Raw genomic sequence first — 20720 nt, 5'->3', positions numbered from 1 at the left:
TGTGTCAGACCAGCACTTCAATTCTAAACATTCCTTACAACGGAGTGATACTGAGAGCTTTGGGTGTCTTCTTGGCAGATGCTGATAGGAACACAAAATGGGATAAGAAGGCTAGAACTTCCCACTCATCTTCAACAGGCTCCATTATTCAAAGATCATAAAATGCCTGAGGCAATGCCTTCACATTGTGGGATGGGGAGAGAGAGGAGAGTCTGAGTGAGAAGCAGCAAGTCTGAATGACAGTCCCTTCCAGGCTCATGCCCAGCTTTGTGATTTGAGACAAGCCAGTCAACAACCTCTTTGGACCTCATTTTCCTCCTGTGTATACCTGACTCTTTAGCCAGGGTATCCCCTCTTCCCAGTCCCAGGTCAGGTGTTCTAGCAAGCAATAGGCTTACCCCCAAATTTCCAGAACAGGAACTCCCCATTCACCTGTATATAGAGCAACACGTCCAAAGGTCTGCTTTGGTCTTACCAGTGTTCCAGGGACATGGGGGTTGGCGGCGGTGCGGGATGTGTGCCCAGAGGGTGATGCAAGAAAGACTCCAGCTCACTGTAACGGAGATGAAGGGTCACCCCCCCACCCCGAGACAAAGGTTTCCAAGGTCAGGTATAATTAGAGACACCAAGTGAAACAAATCAAACAGACTTTTTTACCTTGACATTTCCAAGAGCCATAGCTCATGGGCTTTGAGAATTTCCTAGAAGGAAGGACAGAAGTCTTGGACCAAGGAATCTGCTTTCAAAGATCAATACTCAGGGCTGGCATGCCTTAAAAAGCAGGTGTATGCTGCTGCTTATTTTTCATTCATTGTCCTCTACTCAGGGTGTACCCAACCCTGGCTTCAGAAGGACATCCCCTGAGCGGCTTACCTGGACGTCAGTCACTAGAGATTTAGCTTTCATTGGTCTGAGGGGTCGGGCCCGGGCACAAGTTTTCTTCCAAGTCCCCTGTGAGTCTAACCTACAGCCGGTGTGAAGAATCACTCAGGAAACATGGGAAGGAACCTCCTCTGCTTATGCTTTTCGTAGAGCACGGAAAGGGGAGCACATCCCCACCCTGAGGTGAGTACTGCAGAGCAAACCCAGAGAAAAGTTCATCTCTCCACCCTGAGTCAAAAACCACAGGGTCCAGAGCCCCTGCCTACCAGGAGGCTCTCCTTGGAAAATCATGAATGATGAATGCAGTAGTTTCTGGCAGTCACTTATTCAATTGGGATTCTAGCCCTAATCATCTCTTAAAACCCTGTGGATTTTTGCTTTCAAAATGGAAATAACTTTACTGATTTTCTGGTTGTAAATTTAATGTCTGCTCATCATGGAGGGAAGAAAACCACATGAAAGTGTAAAGCAAAAAATAAACAATTATTCTTAATCCCCTCTCCCTGTGAGCACATTTATTCACTTCCAGTCCTTTCTGTGTTTGTAATGTTGTTCTGTAATCTGGCCTTTTTACTTATCAGTATCCCTTGAATGTCTTTCCACCCCAATATAAATAAAACTACACCATCATTTTTACTGGTCCTATCATATTCTGGGAACGCCATAAATTATTTAACCGATCCCTGTGTTTAGCTGCTGTAGTGGTTACCATCAATGAAGGGGTAGATATCCTTGCACAGGTGTCTGATCGGTTCCGAAGAATAAAGTCCTAGACGTGGAATTGCTCAGTCCAAACCCCAGCCAACTGTTCAGCCCCTTGGCTAGGCCTCCATTTCCACTTACCCATCTGGGGTGGGGGGGGGGGGCACCCCCCCCCCCCCCCCCCCCCCCCCCCCCCCCCCCCCGCCCTTCCCCCCCCGGCGGGTTCCTCAAATGTCCCCCTCCCGCGGGGGGGGGGGGGGGGGGGGGGCTACTCTCCCTCTCACCTCCTCCTCCCTGTCCTACCAGCTGCCTTCACTCCCTGGTCTGTTTCATAAAGTGTTTTCTACCTGCTATTGGTCCAAAACCCTCCCCTTTCTATCAAGTCTCCTTCAAGCTTTATCTCTTAAAGCCAATATTTTACTGTAGAAAGACTTCTTGGCTGGGGCACCTGGGTAGATCAGTCAGTTAAGCACCCACCTCTTGATCTGGGCTCAGGTCATGATCTCAGGGTCATTAGATTAAGCCCTGTGTTGGGCTCTGCCCTCAGTGGGGAGTCTGCTTGAGATTCTCTCCCTCTGTCCCTCCCTCTGCTCTCGTGCTCTCTCTCTTTCCTTCTCCCAAACAGATAAATATTTTTAAAGATTTTATTTATTCATTTGACAGACAGAGATCACAAGTAGGCAGAGAGGCAGGCAGGGGGAGCTGGGAAGCAGGCTCCCTGCTGAGCAGAGCCCAATTTGGAACTCGATCCCAGGACCCTGAGATCATGACCTGAGCCAAAGGCAGAAGGTTAACCCCCTGAGCCACCCAGGTGCCCCTAAATAAATATTTTTAAAAGGAAGGAAGGAAAGAAAAAGAAAAGGAGAGGAGGGGAGAGAAGGGGAGGGGAGAAGAGAAAAGAGAAGAAAAGAAAAAGAAGAGAAAAGAAGCCCTTCCTGGCTCTGTGCAAATCTCCCCTCTGCTTGCACCAGCAGGCTCAGTCCAGACCCAAGGTCTCATCCCCCAGCAGAGGTCACCAAATCCTCTTGCAAGGAGGCAGCAGGCTAAGGTGGACCTTTCTGGAAAGCCTCCCCCACATACCCCCACTTCCCCTTTGCCCTCCCCGAGGAGCACCAGCACTTCCCTCTGTGACAGCACTTGTCACGGTGTGTTATCATTGTTGACATGTCAGCCTTCTCTCTGGGCACTGAGTCACTTTTCCCCTCATCCCTATGCCTCCTGACTCCAGCGCCATATCGGCCCAGAAGGCGCCTTCAAGGTTTACTGAATGTCTGCTTTAAAAGGCCACGTTTTTCCAGGAAGAATGCTCAGCCGCATTAGGTATTACCTAATACTGAAAAGGAGTAGCTAATATTGAAAGGAGTAACTACGACCCACATTCTCACCTTCTGTCAGAAAGTACACCACCTCAAACCCACACCTGAGCTGACTCTCTCTTGACCCAAATTCTCTCTCAGAGTTTGGGGGTGCCCAAGCGGGGGTATAACAGTGTGTAGCTCAGGTTCTAGTTGGTTACTATAGTTAAGTCACGTAAATTCAAAATTATTACATACCCCAGGGTTTTGTTGATATCTCTCATAAACAATAAAATTATTTTCTTAGACTCTTGCTGCTATCTCATACCATGGTCACGTCAAGATAACCCATCCAGCTAGAACATAATTGGGACAGTGGGTTTAAGAAGAATCACACGAAACATCTCCGAAACTCACATTCTAATGTGTTTTCACTTTTAATTAAAGAAATAAAGCATATCAACCCATGTCATTTGTTCTTTCTGGTTTCAATTTTTTAATTAAAAGATCCTCAGATTCTTCCAGTGAAGGGGGAAGGATGTAGGAGAAAGTGAATCAGGGAAGGGTCATTTTGCACAATTTGGGAAATAGACATATGGGTCCCCCTTCCCCCAAAAGCAAGCACACGCGATTGCCCACACCTATTTCTGCTCCCATCTGGGAACCCTCTTCCACCCACAACTTCTCCCAGAGGAGGTATTTCTGCCTCTGAGCTCCTGTTTATTGGTCTGGCCGGGAGTTAGAAATAGCCAGGCCAGCGTTAGTGTAAACAGGGTCTGCGGGGACAGGAGCGGGTAAATGGAGAGTTGTTTTGGGAGGGTCATACTGGCTAATTCAAACGTGTGTTCTTGGGAAACATGACAACATTCACACAAAGTCTTCCTTATTCACGGCTGTTTGTGGATAAAATGCACATTGAATCCTTCTGAGTGCTGCCTTTAATTCCCTGCCTCCCAGTTAAGAACAGCACGAGCCTCTCGGCTGCAGGCAGCTGTCCTTGCAGACTGCAAAATTAACCCAAGTCCAAGTACCTGGAGGAGCAGGAATGGCCCCACTCAGTAGAGAAGACACAGTTTTTTTCCGGAATCTCCCGGATACATATCGCTCAGCAAGCCTTTTCATTCTTACCTTGAAAAATAAGTCCAATCACAGACCTTCTTGAAACAATTCACTCTGCAAACGCATACTGGGGTCTTAGTTGGCAAAACTACCAGGAACTGAGAGAAAATAAAGAAAATGAAGACATAATAATTGGTCTTCAAAAAGCTTTACAGATTAAAGGTTCTTACCAACTAATGGGGGGAGGGGTGGATGAGGGGGACATCAGTGGGAAGTCTACTGAGCAGCGCTACCTACCTACCTAACTACCTACCTACCTAACCTACTAGATATAAAATGGCAGAGATTAAAGGCAGGGAATTCTCTCCCCGTCTGTGAAGATAGTTTCACAGCAGAATTCTCTCTAAATTCTGTTCTGCTTCTTATGCCTCAGTATTGAGAAAGTATTGAGAAAAGCTTTGCCAGTGTCAAATTTTCTTGCCACTTAAATTACAAGAAAATATCACTGAGTTTGCACAGTATAAAGAATTTCAGGGTCCCGAAATCTTAAAAAGGAAGACCGGGATTCTAAAATTTCAAGATGGACATGCCAACCCATTGAACTCAAACAGATACAGGAGATTTTCATTACTGCCTTTTATCATCCCATCCACAAAGAGTTTGTGGAGTTGAGTGCATAGATATGCAGGAAAAATACCCTGAAGCTTGAAGGAAGGTTCTCCAGTTCCTCCCATATTTAATCCGGGGCCCTAAACCCAAGGTTCCTGGATTAGTAAGAAAGCAGGGCTCATGGTCAATGGGGAAGCATGATTTTTTTCAACCAAACAGAGCCCCTGAGAGTTACTTTTAGGCCAAGAGCATCATATATATTGCACACATCTGAATAACTTCCCCATTCCATGCCCTAAGTAGACATCATAAATGGTCCGCAGCATTTCTTCTCACAAAGCCCCAGACGCTGCCCCAGGATTTCTTTCAAGGTAGGACTCCAGAAAGTCACTACCAATTAACAAATTGTCACAAGAAATGAAATCTCTGTCCTCAGCTTTGTCCAGTTCACTGTAAGGGACACTTGTCTTCCCATGAAAAGAACAATAGGACTGATAGCAATTCAGGTCTTGGGCCCTTCCAAAAGCCAGAGACTTGACGCACATCGTGAAAATGGCCCTGTCTTCTTCTTTTTTTTTTTTTTTTAAAGATTTTATTTATTTATTTGACAGACAGAGATCACAAGTAGGCAGAGAGGCAGGCAGAGAGAGAGAAAGAGAGGAGTTAGCAGGCTCCCCACAGAGCAGAGAGCCCCACACGGGGCTCGATTCCAGGACCCTGGGACCATGACCTGAGCCAAAGGCAGAGGCTTTAACCCACTGAGCCACCCAGGCGCCCCGGCCCTGTCTTCTTAAACTGAATTTGTTAGATATAATCTTTCAGGGCTTGCTGAATAAATAATGCTCTCAAATTTTGGTTGCCTCCAGTTTGAGTTTTTAAATAGATGTAAATATATGAAGGTTTCAACTTTCTGAGCAGTTAACTTAAGGGAGTGCTAAGCCACTTTACAAGGGGATTTGCCAAGGATTTCTTTAAATGCCAAGTTCTTCTCCACCAACTGCTTTAAAAACTCTTAACTACCTGAAAGCAAAGGAAAGGAACAGGATGATTGGATAAACATAAATCCCATCTGTGTGGCACCCCACCCATTAGAAAATGAACTCCACACAACCATGAAGCAGCTGTGAGGAAACGTGATGCTATTTACACAACTCTTATCTCTACACACTTCTTCAGAAAAAACTCAATTCTTTGAAACAATCTCACACTGGGCTTGACATAGAGGGTCTTGTGGCTCAGTCTCTGTCAAGTATGAATCACAGGCCAAGGATAGAAAACCTCATGGAGAGGCAGGAAAGGAACTGGTCATTTATCATTGAAAGCACACATTAGGACATGTTCAAAAAGCACAAGTCAACTGCTCAAATAATCCTGAGGTTTTCACCTAATCACAGGCCGGTCATTCTCAGTCAGTGGTTACTGAGGTCAGCCCAGTTTACTTAAGAGCAGGGACTTCAAACTCCTTTTCCTGGAGGAGCCTTAGGGCTGCCCACCTAGGAAGGGAGGTAGAAAAGACAGCAGTCTAAAACTCCCCCCAACAAGTATACACAAGCTTCAGTCAGACAGAACAGCCCCTTCTTTCATCTCTTTTATGACCTGACGTTGCTCATAAGATTTGATTTACTTAGAAAGGGCTTTCCTACCTGCCCCCACCAAAAAAGTGGGTTTTTTCCCCTTAATTACTGATATTATATATTCTAACAAGTGGTCAGACATCAACATGGTCCCCAGAATCAAAACCAACAAACAGAATCATACGGGAGATAAATGTCCCTGCACCAAATACACAAAACTGAATTTTTTCAACTTTTTATTTGGAAATAACTTTAAACTTAGAGAAAAGTTACAAGAATGAAAATAGTAAAAGAATGCCTGATTTTCTTTTATCTAGATCAGATAGATCTAGATTCCACCCCCTGCCTGTGTGTGTGCGTGCGTGTGTGTGTGTGTTTTCCCATAAATCACTGTAGAGAAAATTACATACATCAGAGCCATTTGTTGTATTTCCTATTAACAGAGACATTCTATTATGTAACTATAGGATGGTTATCATCTTCAATAAATTTAACATTGGAACAAACTTCAATCTGCCCATACCCTGTTTTTGTCAACTGTTCTAATAATGTCTTAACAGCATTTTCCCTCTGTATGCAATCCAGTCTAGGGTCATGGGTTGCATTTAAATCTCATGTCTCTTTATCCTTCTTTAATCTGGAACACTTCCAGGGTCTTTCTTGATCATCCATGACAACAATTTTTTTTAAGTATAGAATTCCCCCTTTCCCCTATTTTTAATAGATTGCTTCTCATTTGGAGTTTGTCTAATGTTTCCTCATGATTCAGGTCATACCTTCTCAGCCAGGATACTGCATAGGTGCTGTACCCTTCTCAAGGTGTTGCATCCAGAGACACATGATGTCCATCTGCTGTCATGGCTGATGGACATTTTCATCAGTCAAGATGTCAAATTTCTCCACTGCGTATTTGCTATTTTTTTCCCAGGGATCTAGAAATCAGTCTGTGGGAGATACTTTAAGATCATGCTCCTAATCTAAATTTCCCCCTAAATTTAGCATGCGTCGACAATTCTTGCTTGATCCGATCTTTCTCATAATGGTTATAAAACACTAACTTTCCAACTTTGGTACCTTCTCCCAATTTACCAGTTGGCATTCAGCATTTCATTATAAACGAGAGCCCTATTTTCTCCCTCATATATTTATTACTAATGTATCCATTTGCTATTGGTATGTATTCATGAATTCCTATTTATGACTCATTATGTTTATGACTCATTATGGTACTTCATTATTTTGATATTCAAATTGTCGCAGATTTAACCAATAGGAGTCCTTTCAAGCTGAGTCGTCCTCATAACATGCCTCCGTCTCTTTTTGAGCACTTTCTTAATTTCTAGCATAACAAAATGTCCCAGGTTTATTTTGCATTGATTCTACCCCAGCCCTGGAATCAGCTGGTTGTCTCAGGAGCCCTGGCTCCTTTTAGGGGGGAATGGTGTTAGAGACCAATATCTGGGCACTGGTGTGCTCAATGTAATTGAGGTATTATTGCTTCTTAGCCCTTTCAGCAAAGTTAGGTAATATATACATTATATACATTTATACTTAAAAATATACACTCACAGGACACCTAGATGACTCAGTTGGTTAAGTGTCTGACTCTTGATTTTGGCTCAGGTCATGATCTCAGGGTGGTGGGACTGGGACCGCATCCAGCTCCATATTCAGCATGGAATCTGAATGTGGCCCTCTCCCTTTCCTCCCCTCCTTCACTTGTGACCTCTCTCTCTCTCTCAAATAAGTAAATAAAATCTTTAAAAACAAAACAAATATATATACACACATACATATACATACACACACACATACATATACATGTTCATATATACATATACATACATAAACACATACATATATATGTTTTAGAAATATGGTTCACACTAATAGATTTAATTTCAATCCATTGCAATATGGCTCTTTTTCCTTCCCCTTTTCCATAGTGTGTCCCTTCTTTCCTAGTAAGAGCCCTGGCTCTCAACAACAATACATTTACTCATCGGCTCAATCCCATTACACATATATAACTGTTTCAGAATTGCTTTTCCCTACTACCAAAAAAAAAAAAAAAGCCTACTAAAAAGAATTCAGGATTTGTGTGCAATCTCCCTACCTGCTTCTTTCTAAGACAGGGTATATAGTGAAATATTGTATTTATAAGTAATTCAGATTAGTCATTTCTTTTTTCTCTCTCTCTCTTCAGTATGATTACAGTATTCATCTGAAATACAATTGGGTGATTTGTTTCAGTTTGCTTTCAGTTTTAGGGATTTTTCCCCTGCCTGTCCTTATTCGTTTTATTTTTGAATAGAGAACATTAACATATTTCTGAAGATCGAAACTATACAAAAAGATAACACTCAGAGAAGTATTACTCCCTCCATCTCTCTTCTGCACTATTCTCCTTACCTCCTGCAGGTAAACAACTTAATATTTTCTGATTTACCTTTCCTGGGTTTCTTTTGTAAAGATGAGCAAATGTATATGTTTTCTGATTTTCCTTCTTTTTTTAATTTTTTTATTTTTTTAATAAACATATATTATTAGCCCCAGGGGTACAGGTCTGTGAATCGCCAGGTTTACACACTTCACAGCACTCACCATAGCACATACCCTCACCAATGTCCATAACCCTACCACCCTCTCCCAACCCCCCTCCCCCTTCCTTCTTTTTTACACAGAAGGTAGCATAACGTATATATTATGTGTATATGTTATGTTATATGTATACACACTATATCTGTTCCTTTGCACATTGCTCTTTTAAATGAATAAAATCTCCTAGAAATCATTCCATATCAGTTCATAAAGATTTTTTTCATTCTTGCTTATTGCTACATGGCACTCCTCTGTGGGTGAGTCAAAGATTTTTCAATTCTCGGGGCACCTGGGTGGCTCAGTGGGTTAAGCCGCTGCCTTCGGCTCAGGTCATGATCTCAGAGTCCTGGGATCGAGTCCCGCATCGGGCTCTCTGCTCAGCAGAGAGCCTGCTTCCCTCTCTCTCTCTCTCTGGCTGCCTCTCCGTCTACTTGTGATTTCTCTCTGTCAAATTAATAAATAAAATCTTTAAAAAAAAAAAAGAGATTTTTCAATTCTCTATGTTTGGACATTGAGAGGGGTCCAATGTCTTTGTGATTACAAATACTATTTATCAATATTTGTATTTTGTATAGTATTTGTAAAACAGAAATATAATAATATTATGAATATAATTATGTGTATTTATAAGTGAATAAATTTATATATTTGTATTTTCATATTGATGGAATTATATCAGGGTAAATTACTAGAAGTTGGATTGCTGGAGCAAAGGATAAATGCACATAAAGTTTTGATACATATCACTAAACTACAGCCCCCATAGGAATTGTACCATCTTTCCTTCCTACCAATAATATATGAAAATACCTATTTCCTCATAGCCTTGCCAACAAGTATATTTTTAAGCTCTCAAGTTTTTGCAAATCTGATGGGGCAAGGTTGGATTTTAAAGAAATGAACACAGTTTTACACATTAAAGATTTATAATGAAATAATAGAAAGAGCATATACAAAGATCATTGGAGTGAATGGGGCAGCAGGGATGACCTAATGTGTTCTGCATTATAAATACATAAATGAGGGATTACGAAGTACAATGAGATGAAAGAAGGAAGAGACTGAACTAATAAAAATCCAATTACTTCTCAATCTCTGAAATTAAAAAGATTGTTAAATTAACATTATATGCAGGCAAGGAGAGTCAGTTTTACTGAGTGATGAATGAGTTCTGGGGTTGCATATTTAGATGGGGATAATGCCAAAATGCATTTTCTTCCTATTAAAATGCCAAGATGCATTGGCTTCTTCCTGATGAAATGCTACCTCTGTACGCCATATATATGTATTTAGTGGCATTTGTCTCACCGTATTACAATTATTTATTTTCAAGTGTGTATCTCTCCTAGGTGGTGAGCTTACTGAGGATGAAACTACATCTTATTCCTCTGTATTTCTAGAACAGAATAATTACAGATGAGTGTGACCCCTTGCAATTAGATCTTGGTTACAAGAAAAGAAGGAAATGTGGACTAGAAGATGGAAGTATTCAGTAACAACCTAAAATGGAGGCAACATATATCAAAACATCGAGGGTCATTCCAGTGTGAAATTTTGTTGAAAGAAACACTTTTTCCACAGCCGACCTACTGCAACTTTTCCACACGATATTTTCTAAACATATATTTAAATACAAATTCCCATCAGAATAAGAGAAGGAAGTCACATCCCAGGGATGATGGCAAATGCCCAGGGAACAGGAAAAAAATTAGAAACTTCATGAATTTTGTCAAGATTAATCTTTTGGTACCTAAGTAAATCTCCAGGCTTTGATTACAGGTGTCAGTGCCGAACAACACCTCGGTGAGAAATGGAAGTCAGTGGGATTCAATGAAGCATGAAATTTAAGCACAGAATCGTTTACTAGCAGGCGTTAATGACTAATAAGGCATCGTTATCACTAACGTAATAAATAAACTTGAGATCTTGCCAACATTTTCATGTATTAATTCTGTGGATCCTGATAGTCTCAGGGAATAAGTTTCTTGTGATAATATTTTTACAGAAGGAGAAATCAGATCTTACTTATTTTATCCAAGATCAGTGGGCCCTGATTTTCTGAACTCTATGACTGCACGCTACAGGCCAAAGGAGTCAAATTAAAGCCTAAGAAGTGATTAGAGTTGACGGGAGAAATAGAAACCCAACTCTAATTAAGGAATTTGCTAATTTGCCCTTCTCTCTGCAGACATTACTCCATTCTTGGTCTATAGCCCTGGCACAGACTTGACCTCAATCATGCTTTCTGCAAAGCAGCAATGGGAGACACAGAATATCATATCCAAGTTATATTTGGCCACAAAACAAATCCCTTCTGTCCTTTCTAGAGCTATATCCCCCAATCCTTTGGGACACAGAGTTGCCCACTGCCCCCCCCCCCAGACACCATTCTAAAGGGCTTCCTGTTTTGAATCTGTCCAGAGCCCACCTTCCTGAATTGGCATCCAGGCTTTCCCAGGCATGATCTACCCAAGGCTCTGGGCCACACCAGCTTCCTGCTTGGCTTTCCCTTTCCCTTTTGGCCCATTTCAACCTGGTAACATAGGCTCTGGGCAGTCTACTTCGTGATAGACTGGGAAATCTACCAGGATGCAGTCCCCAGAACCACCCCCAGGCCCCACAAGTCATGACCAGTGCTCAGTGCCCACATCTGGCCAAGGCTTGAAATTATCCGTGACCAAAACAAGGCTCGAAATTGTCAATGACTGGAACAAGGGACAGGCTGTCAGCATTTCTAGTGCTCTTCCAAGGCTACAGGTGAAATTAATTCAACACATTTTCTTTACCATCTACCACTGAACACCACAGAAGTTAAATATACTCAAGGGAAAAGGGAAACAATGTGAGGAAAAGACATGCTATAAGCATATGAATCTAGGCATTTCTGTGTCTCCTCTCTCTATTCTTAGCCACCACAAGCATAGCGGTTAAGGGCACAAGTTCTGCAAACGGCTGCCTGGGTTCCAATCCTGGTTCTGCTACTAACGGTATCAGTTTGGGCAAGCAATTTTACCTTCCCTGGGCCCCATTTTCTTCATCTGCAAAATAGAGATAATACTAGGACCTATCTCATCGGGTTGTTATGAAGAATCAATGTAAAATCCATGTGAAAGCACTTACAACAGTGCCTGGCACGTTTTAACTTTTATTTCCATCGCTTCTCTTTACTTAGGCTTCAAATGTCTCTTATTTTCCTGCCATTTCTAATTAGTTGTCAAGTCCAGTCATTATGTCACCAAGTGTCTCACACATTCTCTAGTTCATCTCCATTCCCTCTGTCACTACTTAAATCCAGGCTCTGAGGTAGAGTCTACCAGTGGTCTTCCCCACCCTCCTTCCTCCTTTTCTCCTTCATAACAGAACCTTCAGTGTTAGCCAGACTTACGGCCACCCAGCTAGAGATTCTACTTCTCAGACTCCTCTCTGGTTAGGTGTGGCCATGTGACAAGTTCTAACCAATGAAAAATGAATAAAAGTGTTATGTGGAACTTCGGGGAAGTTTCCATTAAAAGGCATGTTTTTGTATACCCTTCCTCTGTTTTGCTGCTGGATTGGTATTGGTGACAATAGCAGCTCTCTAGGGATGACAAACAGCTACAGAACACCAGATCCCTGATAACTAGGGAGCCTACACATCAGTTCTTGACTTTTTACCACCACTTCTTTATATGAGAGAGAAATAAACATGTAACTTGTGAAAGCTACTAAAATAAGCAGAGGAAATCAACCCTGACTAATACAGACCCCATTATCTCAGTTTCTCCTAGATCACAGCAACAGCTTCCTGATTTCTCTCCCCATCAGCCTCTCTTTTCATAAAGCGGCCAGATCAAGCTCCCTAAAGCACAGTTCTACACCCTCCCAGAGCCTTCAATGACCTCCTCCATTGCCCAATCTCTTTAGCTACTGCTATCTGGCCCCTACCTATCTTTCCATCCTTATTTCCACTCCTTTCCTTCTTGCCAACCCAAACCCAATGACTTCCTACTTCACATCCTCTGCACATTCTTCCCTGCCTTTTGTCTTTTGCTCATTCTCTTCCTTAAAATTTCTGTGCCTGACTTAGATTTTCTTTCAGGGCTCAAGCAACATTCAACTTCCTCCATGAGGCCAACCTGCCTTGATCCCTTAAACCAGGAGTAATTCTCTGACCCCACAACCTCCCTATCACTCACTCCTGCTTGTGTTGGGGACCCCAGAAACCTGCCTATGCTAAGACTGGGTCACATTCCTGTCCACCTGGTGCCAGGCCTGGCCTGTTCACCTTCTTTCTTGGTCCTCTTTCTACCCACCAGACTCCCACGCTTCTCCCTTTCCTGGTCAAGCTTCCTCAGGCTTTCTTTCCTCCCCACTCCTAGAGACAAGGACACTAGTGAGCCCACTCACTAAAGGGCTTTACCATCAATCCCTAAATCCCAAGAAGGAAATCTTGGTGGGGAGGAGATAAACATAATAAATGTGAGACGAGTCATAAGCTTATGGAAGCTCACCAGCCTCTCTGATTGGCCCTCCCCACTCACTGGTTCTTCCGTCTTCTTGAGCTTGATGCCATAAGCACCACTGGACTCCTGCCTTTCCATTTCATTTCTACAAGGAAGGTTCACAAAAATCCCCACCCCACTTTAAACCAGTTGCCAACATATGCCATAAAGGCCCTCTTCCCATCCACTGGGAAATAGAAATCCAAATAGAAGTCCAAAGCAGACTTTTCCTGGTTCAAATGAACATACTGTATCTCAAGAAACCCTCAGATAGGAGAGAATGCTTTCAGGAGAGAGGGAGTCCTTTGGGGGAACTTCCCATACCCTCCTTCCTTGCACTGTATCACTTTCTACTTTAGTGCACCATATAAATCTGCCTATTTATTTGTGTCCCTGCTCATCCCCTGCTAAACTGACTTCTCTCTTGGTAGACTATAAACTCTTCAGGAAAGAATTGAAATTCGACTCATCTTTGCAGCCCCACAAACATATCAAGACCAATATTTTGCATGAATAGCTACTCATTCCAATACTAAATTAAAATGTATGACATTAACTAATTAACAGAATCAATGAAGACTGAGTTTGGCAGAAAGAATCTACAGAGAAGATATGGCTCCAAACCATCCTATAAAGAATGGATAGAATTTGGACTTGCTGAGAACAGAGAGAAATGCTATGAGCAGGGGTTGCTAGAACCTTAGGTTAAAGTTCTAAAAGAATCCCTTTTGTCTGCCGAGGGGCCTTCAGCTCTAAGCAGCCTTACTCAGAAACTCAGAAATTTCTGAAGTAAGCTATTTTAGGACCTTTAACATTCTAAGTCCATTTGGAATAACTGGACTTCTGGAAAAACAGTGACAGGTTCACGAGAAACCTTAGACCCAGGTCCAGGTCCTGTACTTTGCACAGTTTTCCCACCCCTAAATGGCCCCCATCCAGTTTTGGAATCTAGTAATAAAAATAATAAACTCTGTGTGTGTGTGTGTGTGTGTGTGTGTGTGTGTGTGTGTGTCAAGAAGATGGAGGGGAAGGTTGATATGACACTTATTGAATACATGTGGTGTTCCATATTCTCTAATTTGAAAAATTCATCTTAAATGAGAAGAGCAGTTAGAATCATATCAGGTTCATCTCTGTCAGAGCCTTTTAAGTGAAATTATATGGACTTGCAACCAAGGCAAGAAATTCTACCTCTGGAAGGCAAACATTTATTTTATAAGATAGGCTATCAATCCCAAAATGATTACTGATGGTTAAGGAAGGATTCAAACCAATTAGATTCTGTGTTCAAGTTGATTCCATCCCATTTTTCAATGCCGCTGTGAAGTCTTTATATAACAGAGGGCCAGTCCCTCCTAACCACAAGAGGTCACAGATGAGAGGGACAGTCTGACCCAAGCTTCATGCAGAGCAGATGTCCTTGCTTCATGCCAATTAGGAGGCAGAAACTGTGCTCTCTGGCTCTTGCCTCTGATTATCTGTTTATGTGAAGTTATATGTAACTAGAACCGCTCTTTGAAAGCTGAGCAGGGTGGAAGCCATTTAAAATTATTTCACTTCTAATTATAAGCCAGATAAAGCTCTTTTCATGCAAGGGGAGGACACCAGAGAGACTGTCAAGGTTCAGAATATTCCATGGGTGACAGGTGGTCTGAATATTTGAAGAACTTTCTGTGTCCAAGATAACCTTGACTGGAGAGTGAGCAGGGGAATTTTAAAGGAAATATGAACTTTGCATGCAAAGTTGGAGCACATTAAACACTTACCCAGATCTCGTTTTAGAAAATGCATTGGCCAGGGACGCCTGGGTGGCTCAGTTGGTTAAGCGGCTGCCTTCAGCTCAGGTCATGATCCCAGCATACTGGGATCAAGTCCCACATCAGGCTCCTTGCTCCGCAGGGAGCCTGCTTCTCCTTCTGCCTCTGCCTTCCACTCTGTCTGCCTGTGCGCTCTCTCTCTCTGTCTAACAAATAAATAAAATCTTTTAAAAAAAAAAAAAGAAAGAAAGAAAAGAAAAGAAAAAAGAAAATGCATTGGCCAAATGGGACCGTTGGGTTTCTTTGGGAGCTCATATGGTAACAAGTATGGACTATGGGCTTTGGTGCCAGATAGAGCTAGGCTAAGAAAACTAGCTCAAGTTAGTAAATCTCTCAGAGCCTTGGGCTATTTATCTATAAGAGGTGGGAAATAATTCCTACTTACAGGGTTGTTGTTCTAAAAATTACATGAAATAATGTATGTGAAACCATTAGCCCTAGGGTTGGCACACAGCCACTGCTCTTGTATATGACAGCTTTTATCCTACTTATTATTATGAACCAAAGTCATAATTACAAGTTTGGAATAGTAAGTCAGGACAGGTCGACAACATATGACTGACTTCACTTAGGCAAGAAGAATTTACAATTTCTCTGGCCCGAGAAAATTGGACCAGAGAAGTGCAGTCTCCACCTTCACCACTGTTACATGAATCCCAAAGCTTTTTACCCTTCCCCATCTTCTTCCCTATTCTTGGCCCTTCAGGCAGAGTCATATGTCTCAGAAATTCAGCACAGGGTGCAATGTTCAGATCTAAGAACTCCAGGCAAATCGAGAGATCAGCTCTCATGATCTTACATGAAGGCACGTGCCCAACTCCACAAGAGCTGACCCATTACAGTGTCATGGAGGAGGAGGAGGGTCTAGTTGGACCAGCTAAGCATGGGTACAACACTGGACTTCAGGGAGAAACAGTCACATGTCAGGGATGATATTGACCCATGATCCCAGGTATTACCAACCCCAGTTTGGAAAGTTCGCCCATTAGAAATTCAATGGACTGTAAAGAAAACAATTATTTCAACAGTATTCAGTTGCCTCATCCGACAAAGCCAGGAGGTAGGTCCTTATAAATCCATTGCACCCCATCAGTTGGCCATAAATTTTAGACATGTCATCTAACACTTAATTTCAAGGCTGAACAAAATATCTTGGCTCATATCTTGGTAATCCAAACTGTATGCAAAAAAAAAAAAAAAAGAAGAAGGTAGGGATCTAAGTCAGCGGCAATATTTGAAATATTTTATCAGCTGGTATAACACGACTACAAACCAATCAGGCATTTTAACCATTTTAAACATTCCTTTCTGAAACAGAAAGACACCGTCCTTTTCCATAACCCTAGTCTAACACCACCAGTGCATGCTGGCTGAGTACCCTGAATGGAATTAATTTTTCTTCACTCTGGTGTTCAGAATGTGCATTAACCAGCGAGCACCAGCTTTATACAAAAACTTGAATGCCAAGTTTAATCCTGTGTGATTGAAAAAAGCTGAGCTCCACATCCCCCCAAACTGGGCTTAAATGCAGAACTCAACAGGCTTGTAATTACATGCAACACCACAATCGAGCATGACTATAATACCATTTTACTATACAAAGGAGAATTATTGAGTTCTATTCACAAGAGAAAGTACTACAAAGATTCCTCTCTCAGTAGGATAAAAAGAGCACGTCACAGCATATATTTTTCCCATAATTAATTTTTATGAAACCAAGAATAAAGGATAAGGCACCTGATTTCCGTATTTTTTAATGTGCCCTGGGGGAGTTCTAGCAAACCACAAGAAGCAGGAACAATGATGGGACCCATCCAGATTCCAGTAGATGAGTAAGCAGTAATCCCAGTGTGAGAGGCAAATTTATTTTGGTATCCTTAACTGCTCCTCCCCCATCTCCTGTCCCCAATACCCCACCCAAAATGGGACCACCCAAAATCCACCCCCAAATGGATGAGTCTTTCCTATATCGAAGGCCCCTAGGGAAGTCTACTGGTCTTTATCTTAATGGCTAACACCAAGCGTTGTCAGAAAACCCTGTGCCACAAGGAAGCATTACATTAAGGAGATGGCCACCCTTTCTGACTCAGCCACATTTCCAGGTGGCACTCTCATGCGTCATCTTCCCTTCAAAGTATGGTGGTCACTTCAGCTCCCCTCTCCAACCGAGTTAGTGGGTATCACTGCCTACAAGGACTCCTGAGAGCCCAGGGAGCTAGCCGGTGGGAGGGACAAGCCAAGAACACGGTTCCAGATGGCAGGCTGCCCACCAACACAGCTCTCCCTCTCCTCTTCCACCCTTCCCCACTTCCTGGTCTGAAAACCAGCCCTAGAATTCAGACCAGACCGTCTCAGCTTTCACTGCCTCATAGACCCAGAGCCTCAGGCACCTCCTCTTCTTCAAGCCTCCTCCCTGACCCTGGCCCCAAAATGTCTGGTCAAACTTCTTTCCTGGAAAATGGAACTACCCATCACCTTTCTCAACGTCTACAGTTGTCCCAGATCTCACACGGGTAGGGTGGGGGGAGGTTAGTTTTAGTGAGTCTCCTTGGGACAAGACTTATTCTCCTTGAGACAGCTAAGGTATCTTTCTGACCCTATCTTGCCGGAACAGAGAGAAAATACAGATTTAATCTCCAGTACGTATACTGCTATAGTATTTTTTTTTTATTCTGTGTATAGTGGAGGTAGAGCAAATATGATGAGTCTTCTCCACGTAATCCTTGAAAATTATTGTAGAAAACCTCCCCCTTATTCCTTTTTCTCAACTTAGAACCTAGTTCCTTTCCTTCACATGCCAGATAATTCAAAGCAAGTACAATTAAGTAAACATTCTGCATAAAGCAATTTGTTTTTCATTATAAAATGCCAACTTGAAAACAGTAAATTTTTATTTCAGCAACTTTATATTCACGCCAGCTATGGATGCATGTCTCATTTAGAATTGGTAGCAATGTACTAATTAATTAATCGCATTAAAGAGTTTACAAGGTTGTTCACTGTTACTCCTGATCATTATTGGTCTTTTGTGCGGGGTATTTAGAAGCACAGATATACTAGTACTTAAAGGATATGGGTTTGCACCAAGTGGATTTACTCTAATCCAAGAAGAGGGGTTCTTTTCAGTGCAGAGAATTATCAAATTTAGTGCAAAACCCTATAATCTAGACATCACTTTTGTCTCCCCAAATCACACTATCTCCCTTTTTTCCCTCCTGAAAACTTTTTTCACGGGCTGTCGACTTTAAGATTGAGATTCCAAATGGGAAATATAATACCCAAGCAGTAGCAGTAAACACAAGATCTGCCTACAGTTCCCCAGATCTAGATGCAAACACTGCACTCTTATTTCCAATTTACAATTGTTCTTCACCCCTGACCTTGGCCACTACATTTCTCCTTGGAGGCTGAATCCTGTGCACAGTTGAAGCCTTCTTGCTAAACAGCAGCACAGAGCCAGACACACCTGCTTAGAGAAACCAAATTGTGGATTTAAGCTGCATTAGGCTCATCACTGGAGCATCTCAGACCTACTGAATCAGAATTTCTGGAGCCAACGCCCAGCAATCCATGTTTAACAGGCAGCACAGGCTGTAGTTTGAGTACCATGAGGGACAGGACAGGAGATCGGGATGCTGTGGCTAAAGGGCCTCCTGCAAATGTCTCTGCAGGAAGGCATTGGGTGATCATATTCTGATTAGATCCCCTTGTCGGACCACAGTGTGAGGCCATGCTGCTGGGGCCTTTAAAGGACATGCCCTTCACAAGGGCACTGGTCCTAGAACAGGACCATCAGTAGACAGGTTTGAAGTAAGAGGCAGGGGCTTCCTTCCTCTGTGGCTCTCTTAGGCTAGATTCTAAAGCATGCAGAGATTCTGAAGGCTCCTGGTTACGAGATGAGGAAGTTGTTTTTGACAAGGGCTACCAGCTTGGTACTACAAAAAGAAGCACCAGAGACAGAGCTGCTCCAGCTGCAGCCACAGCTGGCCACCCACAAGAGCCCCTCTCGGTGTACAACCCAACAATGCAGGACAGTGCCCAAGTCACATACCAATCTGGTCTCTGCTGTGCTTTTTTTGGTAATCAGGGGACAGAGCCCAGAGGCTAGTGGGTGATGACACAGCGACAGCCTTCCAAGAGGGAGACAGACCTCCAGAGACAAGAGTTGGAATTGGGAAGTCCAGCAGACACTTAGAGGGAGTGTCCTCTTCTGATAAGCTTGGCATGTGAATGTGTTAAGAGACAAGCTAGAAAAAGAAAAGAAAGAAAGACAAGAAAGGACAGCAGGGGCTAGGGTCTTGAAATAGAACATTTGTGTGGCCATGGGAAATACTTTCTCCTCAAGAAGGGATCATCTAAAAGCACTGAGAATAAGCGAGATCTCAGCTTCCACAAAGAACTTCCAGAAGGAAAGGAAGGAGAAAGGTTGAGAGTTAGCGGAGTACATGGAAGAGAACTACAGTGAGAAGAAAGATCAGAGCAAGGCATGTAATACCAGCTTCCCACCAGGGAGGAACCATGAAAGAGCATGTACTTTGACTGGGCCTGCTCCCACAGCATGAGCTACAGGCATGATTTTCTTCCCCCCAACACTGGGGGTATAATTCACTGCAGCTGAACAGTTGATCTTAAAATGATCACACTAACTAGTTTAGCTGGTGCCAGGGGAAGAGAAGGGAGAACAGAGTTATTAGGGTCCTGACCAGTCCAAGGAGGGGCTTCCCAGAAAGGTGCTTCTAGGTGTGGTGTCCTGGGCAGAAAGGAAAGGGAGGAGGCCCTAGGGGGGAGCTGAAGTTACAGATGGAGAAGGTGATACAGGTGTTCCTTTTCACCCATCACCTTAACCATATGGCTGCAGTATCTTCCTAACTGCTCTCTCTGCTTCTCTCCTTCCCTGCAACCTTCCTCCCCAGGCAATTCATTCTGCCTGCTAGAGCTGTTTTCCTCCTTCATAAATCCACCAGATTTCTCTCCATGCTGAAAACTCTTCAGTTTTCAGTGGCTCCCTACTGCCTTCAGGATAATGTCTGACCTCCTCAGCACAGTACTCAAGGCCCTCTCCAATCCTGCTCCAACACCAGAGCCCTCTCCCAGTCTCTGGCTCTCACTGGCAAAATGACTCGGATCTTTCTCAGAGAACTAACATGGCGCCTTCAATGACAGGAAGGTATGGAGGACCCAGGGCAACAGCAGCAGCAGGCCCGATGCAACAAATGGCCCTGTGGACAACAAGGTCTAGCAGCGAACCACAGATGAACCACGAAGAGAATCCCCGATACAGGAAGCATCCACAGCCCAACAGAAGGCAGACCCAGAGGAAGATATCAGTCAGTGGCATTTGACTTAGTTCTGCCCATTGGCTCTATGGCAGCCATGGGAAGGACCCTCACAGACCCCCAACCAAAGCTGTGTAATTCGTCAAGGGCTCCAGCTACTGTGCTCAGAAATATAGTGCCACACTTCCCACAGGCTACTCCCTGCCAATGCCTGAATGCAACCAGGATGCCACGGAAGTCCTTCCTAGCATGGCGGCTGACTTGGCTCTAAGACTCCCCAGCATCCTTGTGGAAACTTCTTTGTCTGCTCAGCAGTCTCAGATGTTACCACCCACCTCTCTCCCTCCCACTCCTTTAATCAGGAGAGACTTGCATCACTGCCTTCCCAGACGGCCCAGCTCTCTCCCCATTTCTTCCCACCCAG

At 43.2% G+C, this 20720-nt stretch overlaps 1 long non-coding RNA gene across 1 annotated transcript in view; it reads right to left on the bottom strand.

The window, feature by feature from the left end:
- The window catches only part of LOC132012892 (uncharacterized), a 57914-nt gene that overhangs the window by 15076 nt on the left and 22118 nt on the right, over positions 1 to 20720 (bottom strand). Inside the window, exon 2 of the long non-coding RNA XR_009402795.1 lies at positions 4008 to 4096. This is a non-coding gene — a long non-coding RNA (uncharacterized LOC132012892). The remainder of the gene's footprint in view (positions 1 to 4007; positions 4097 to 20720) is intronic.

Source organism: Mustela nigripes, chromosome 3, assembly GCF_022355385.1.
Source record: "Mustela nigripes isolate SB6536 chromosome 3, MUSNIG.SB6536, whole genome shotgun sequence".
Lineage (NCBI taxonomy): Eukaryota > Metazoa > Chordata > Mammalia > Carnivora > Mustelidae > Mustela > Mustela nigripes.
The sequence above is the reverse complement of the archived record's forward strand: the minus strand, read 5'-3'. Positions and strand labels throughout refer to the sequence as shown.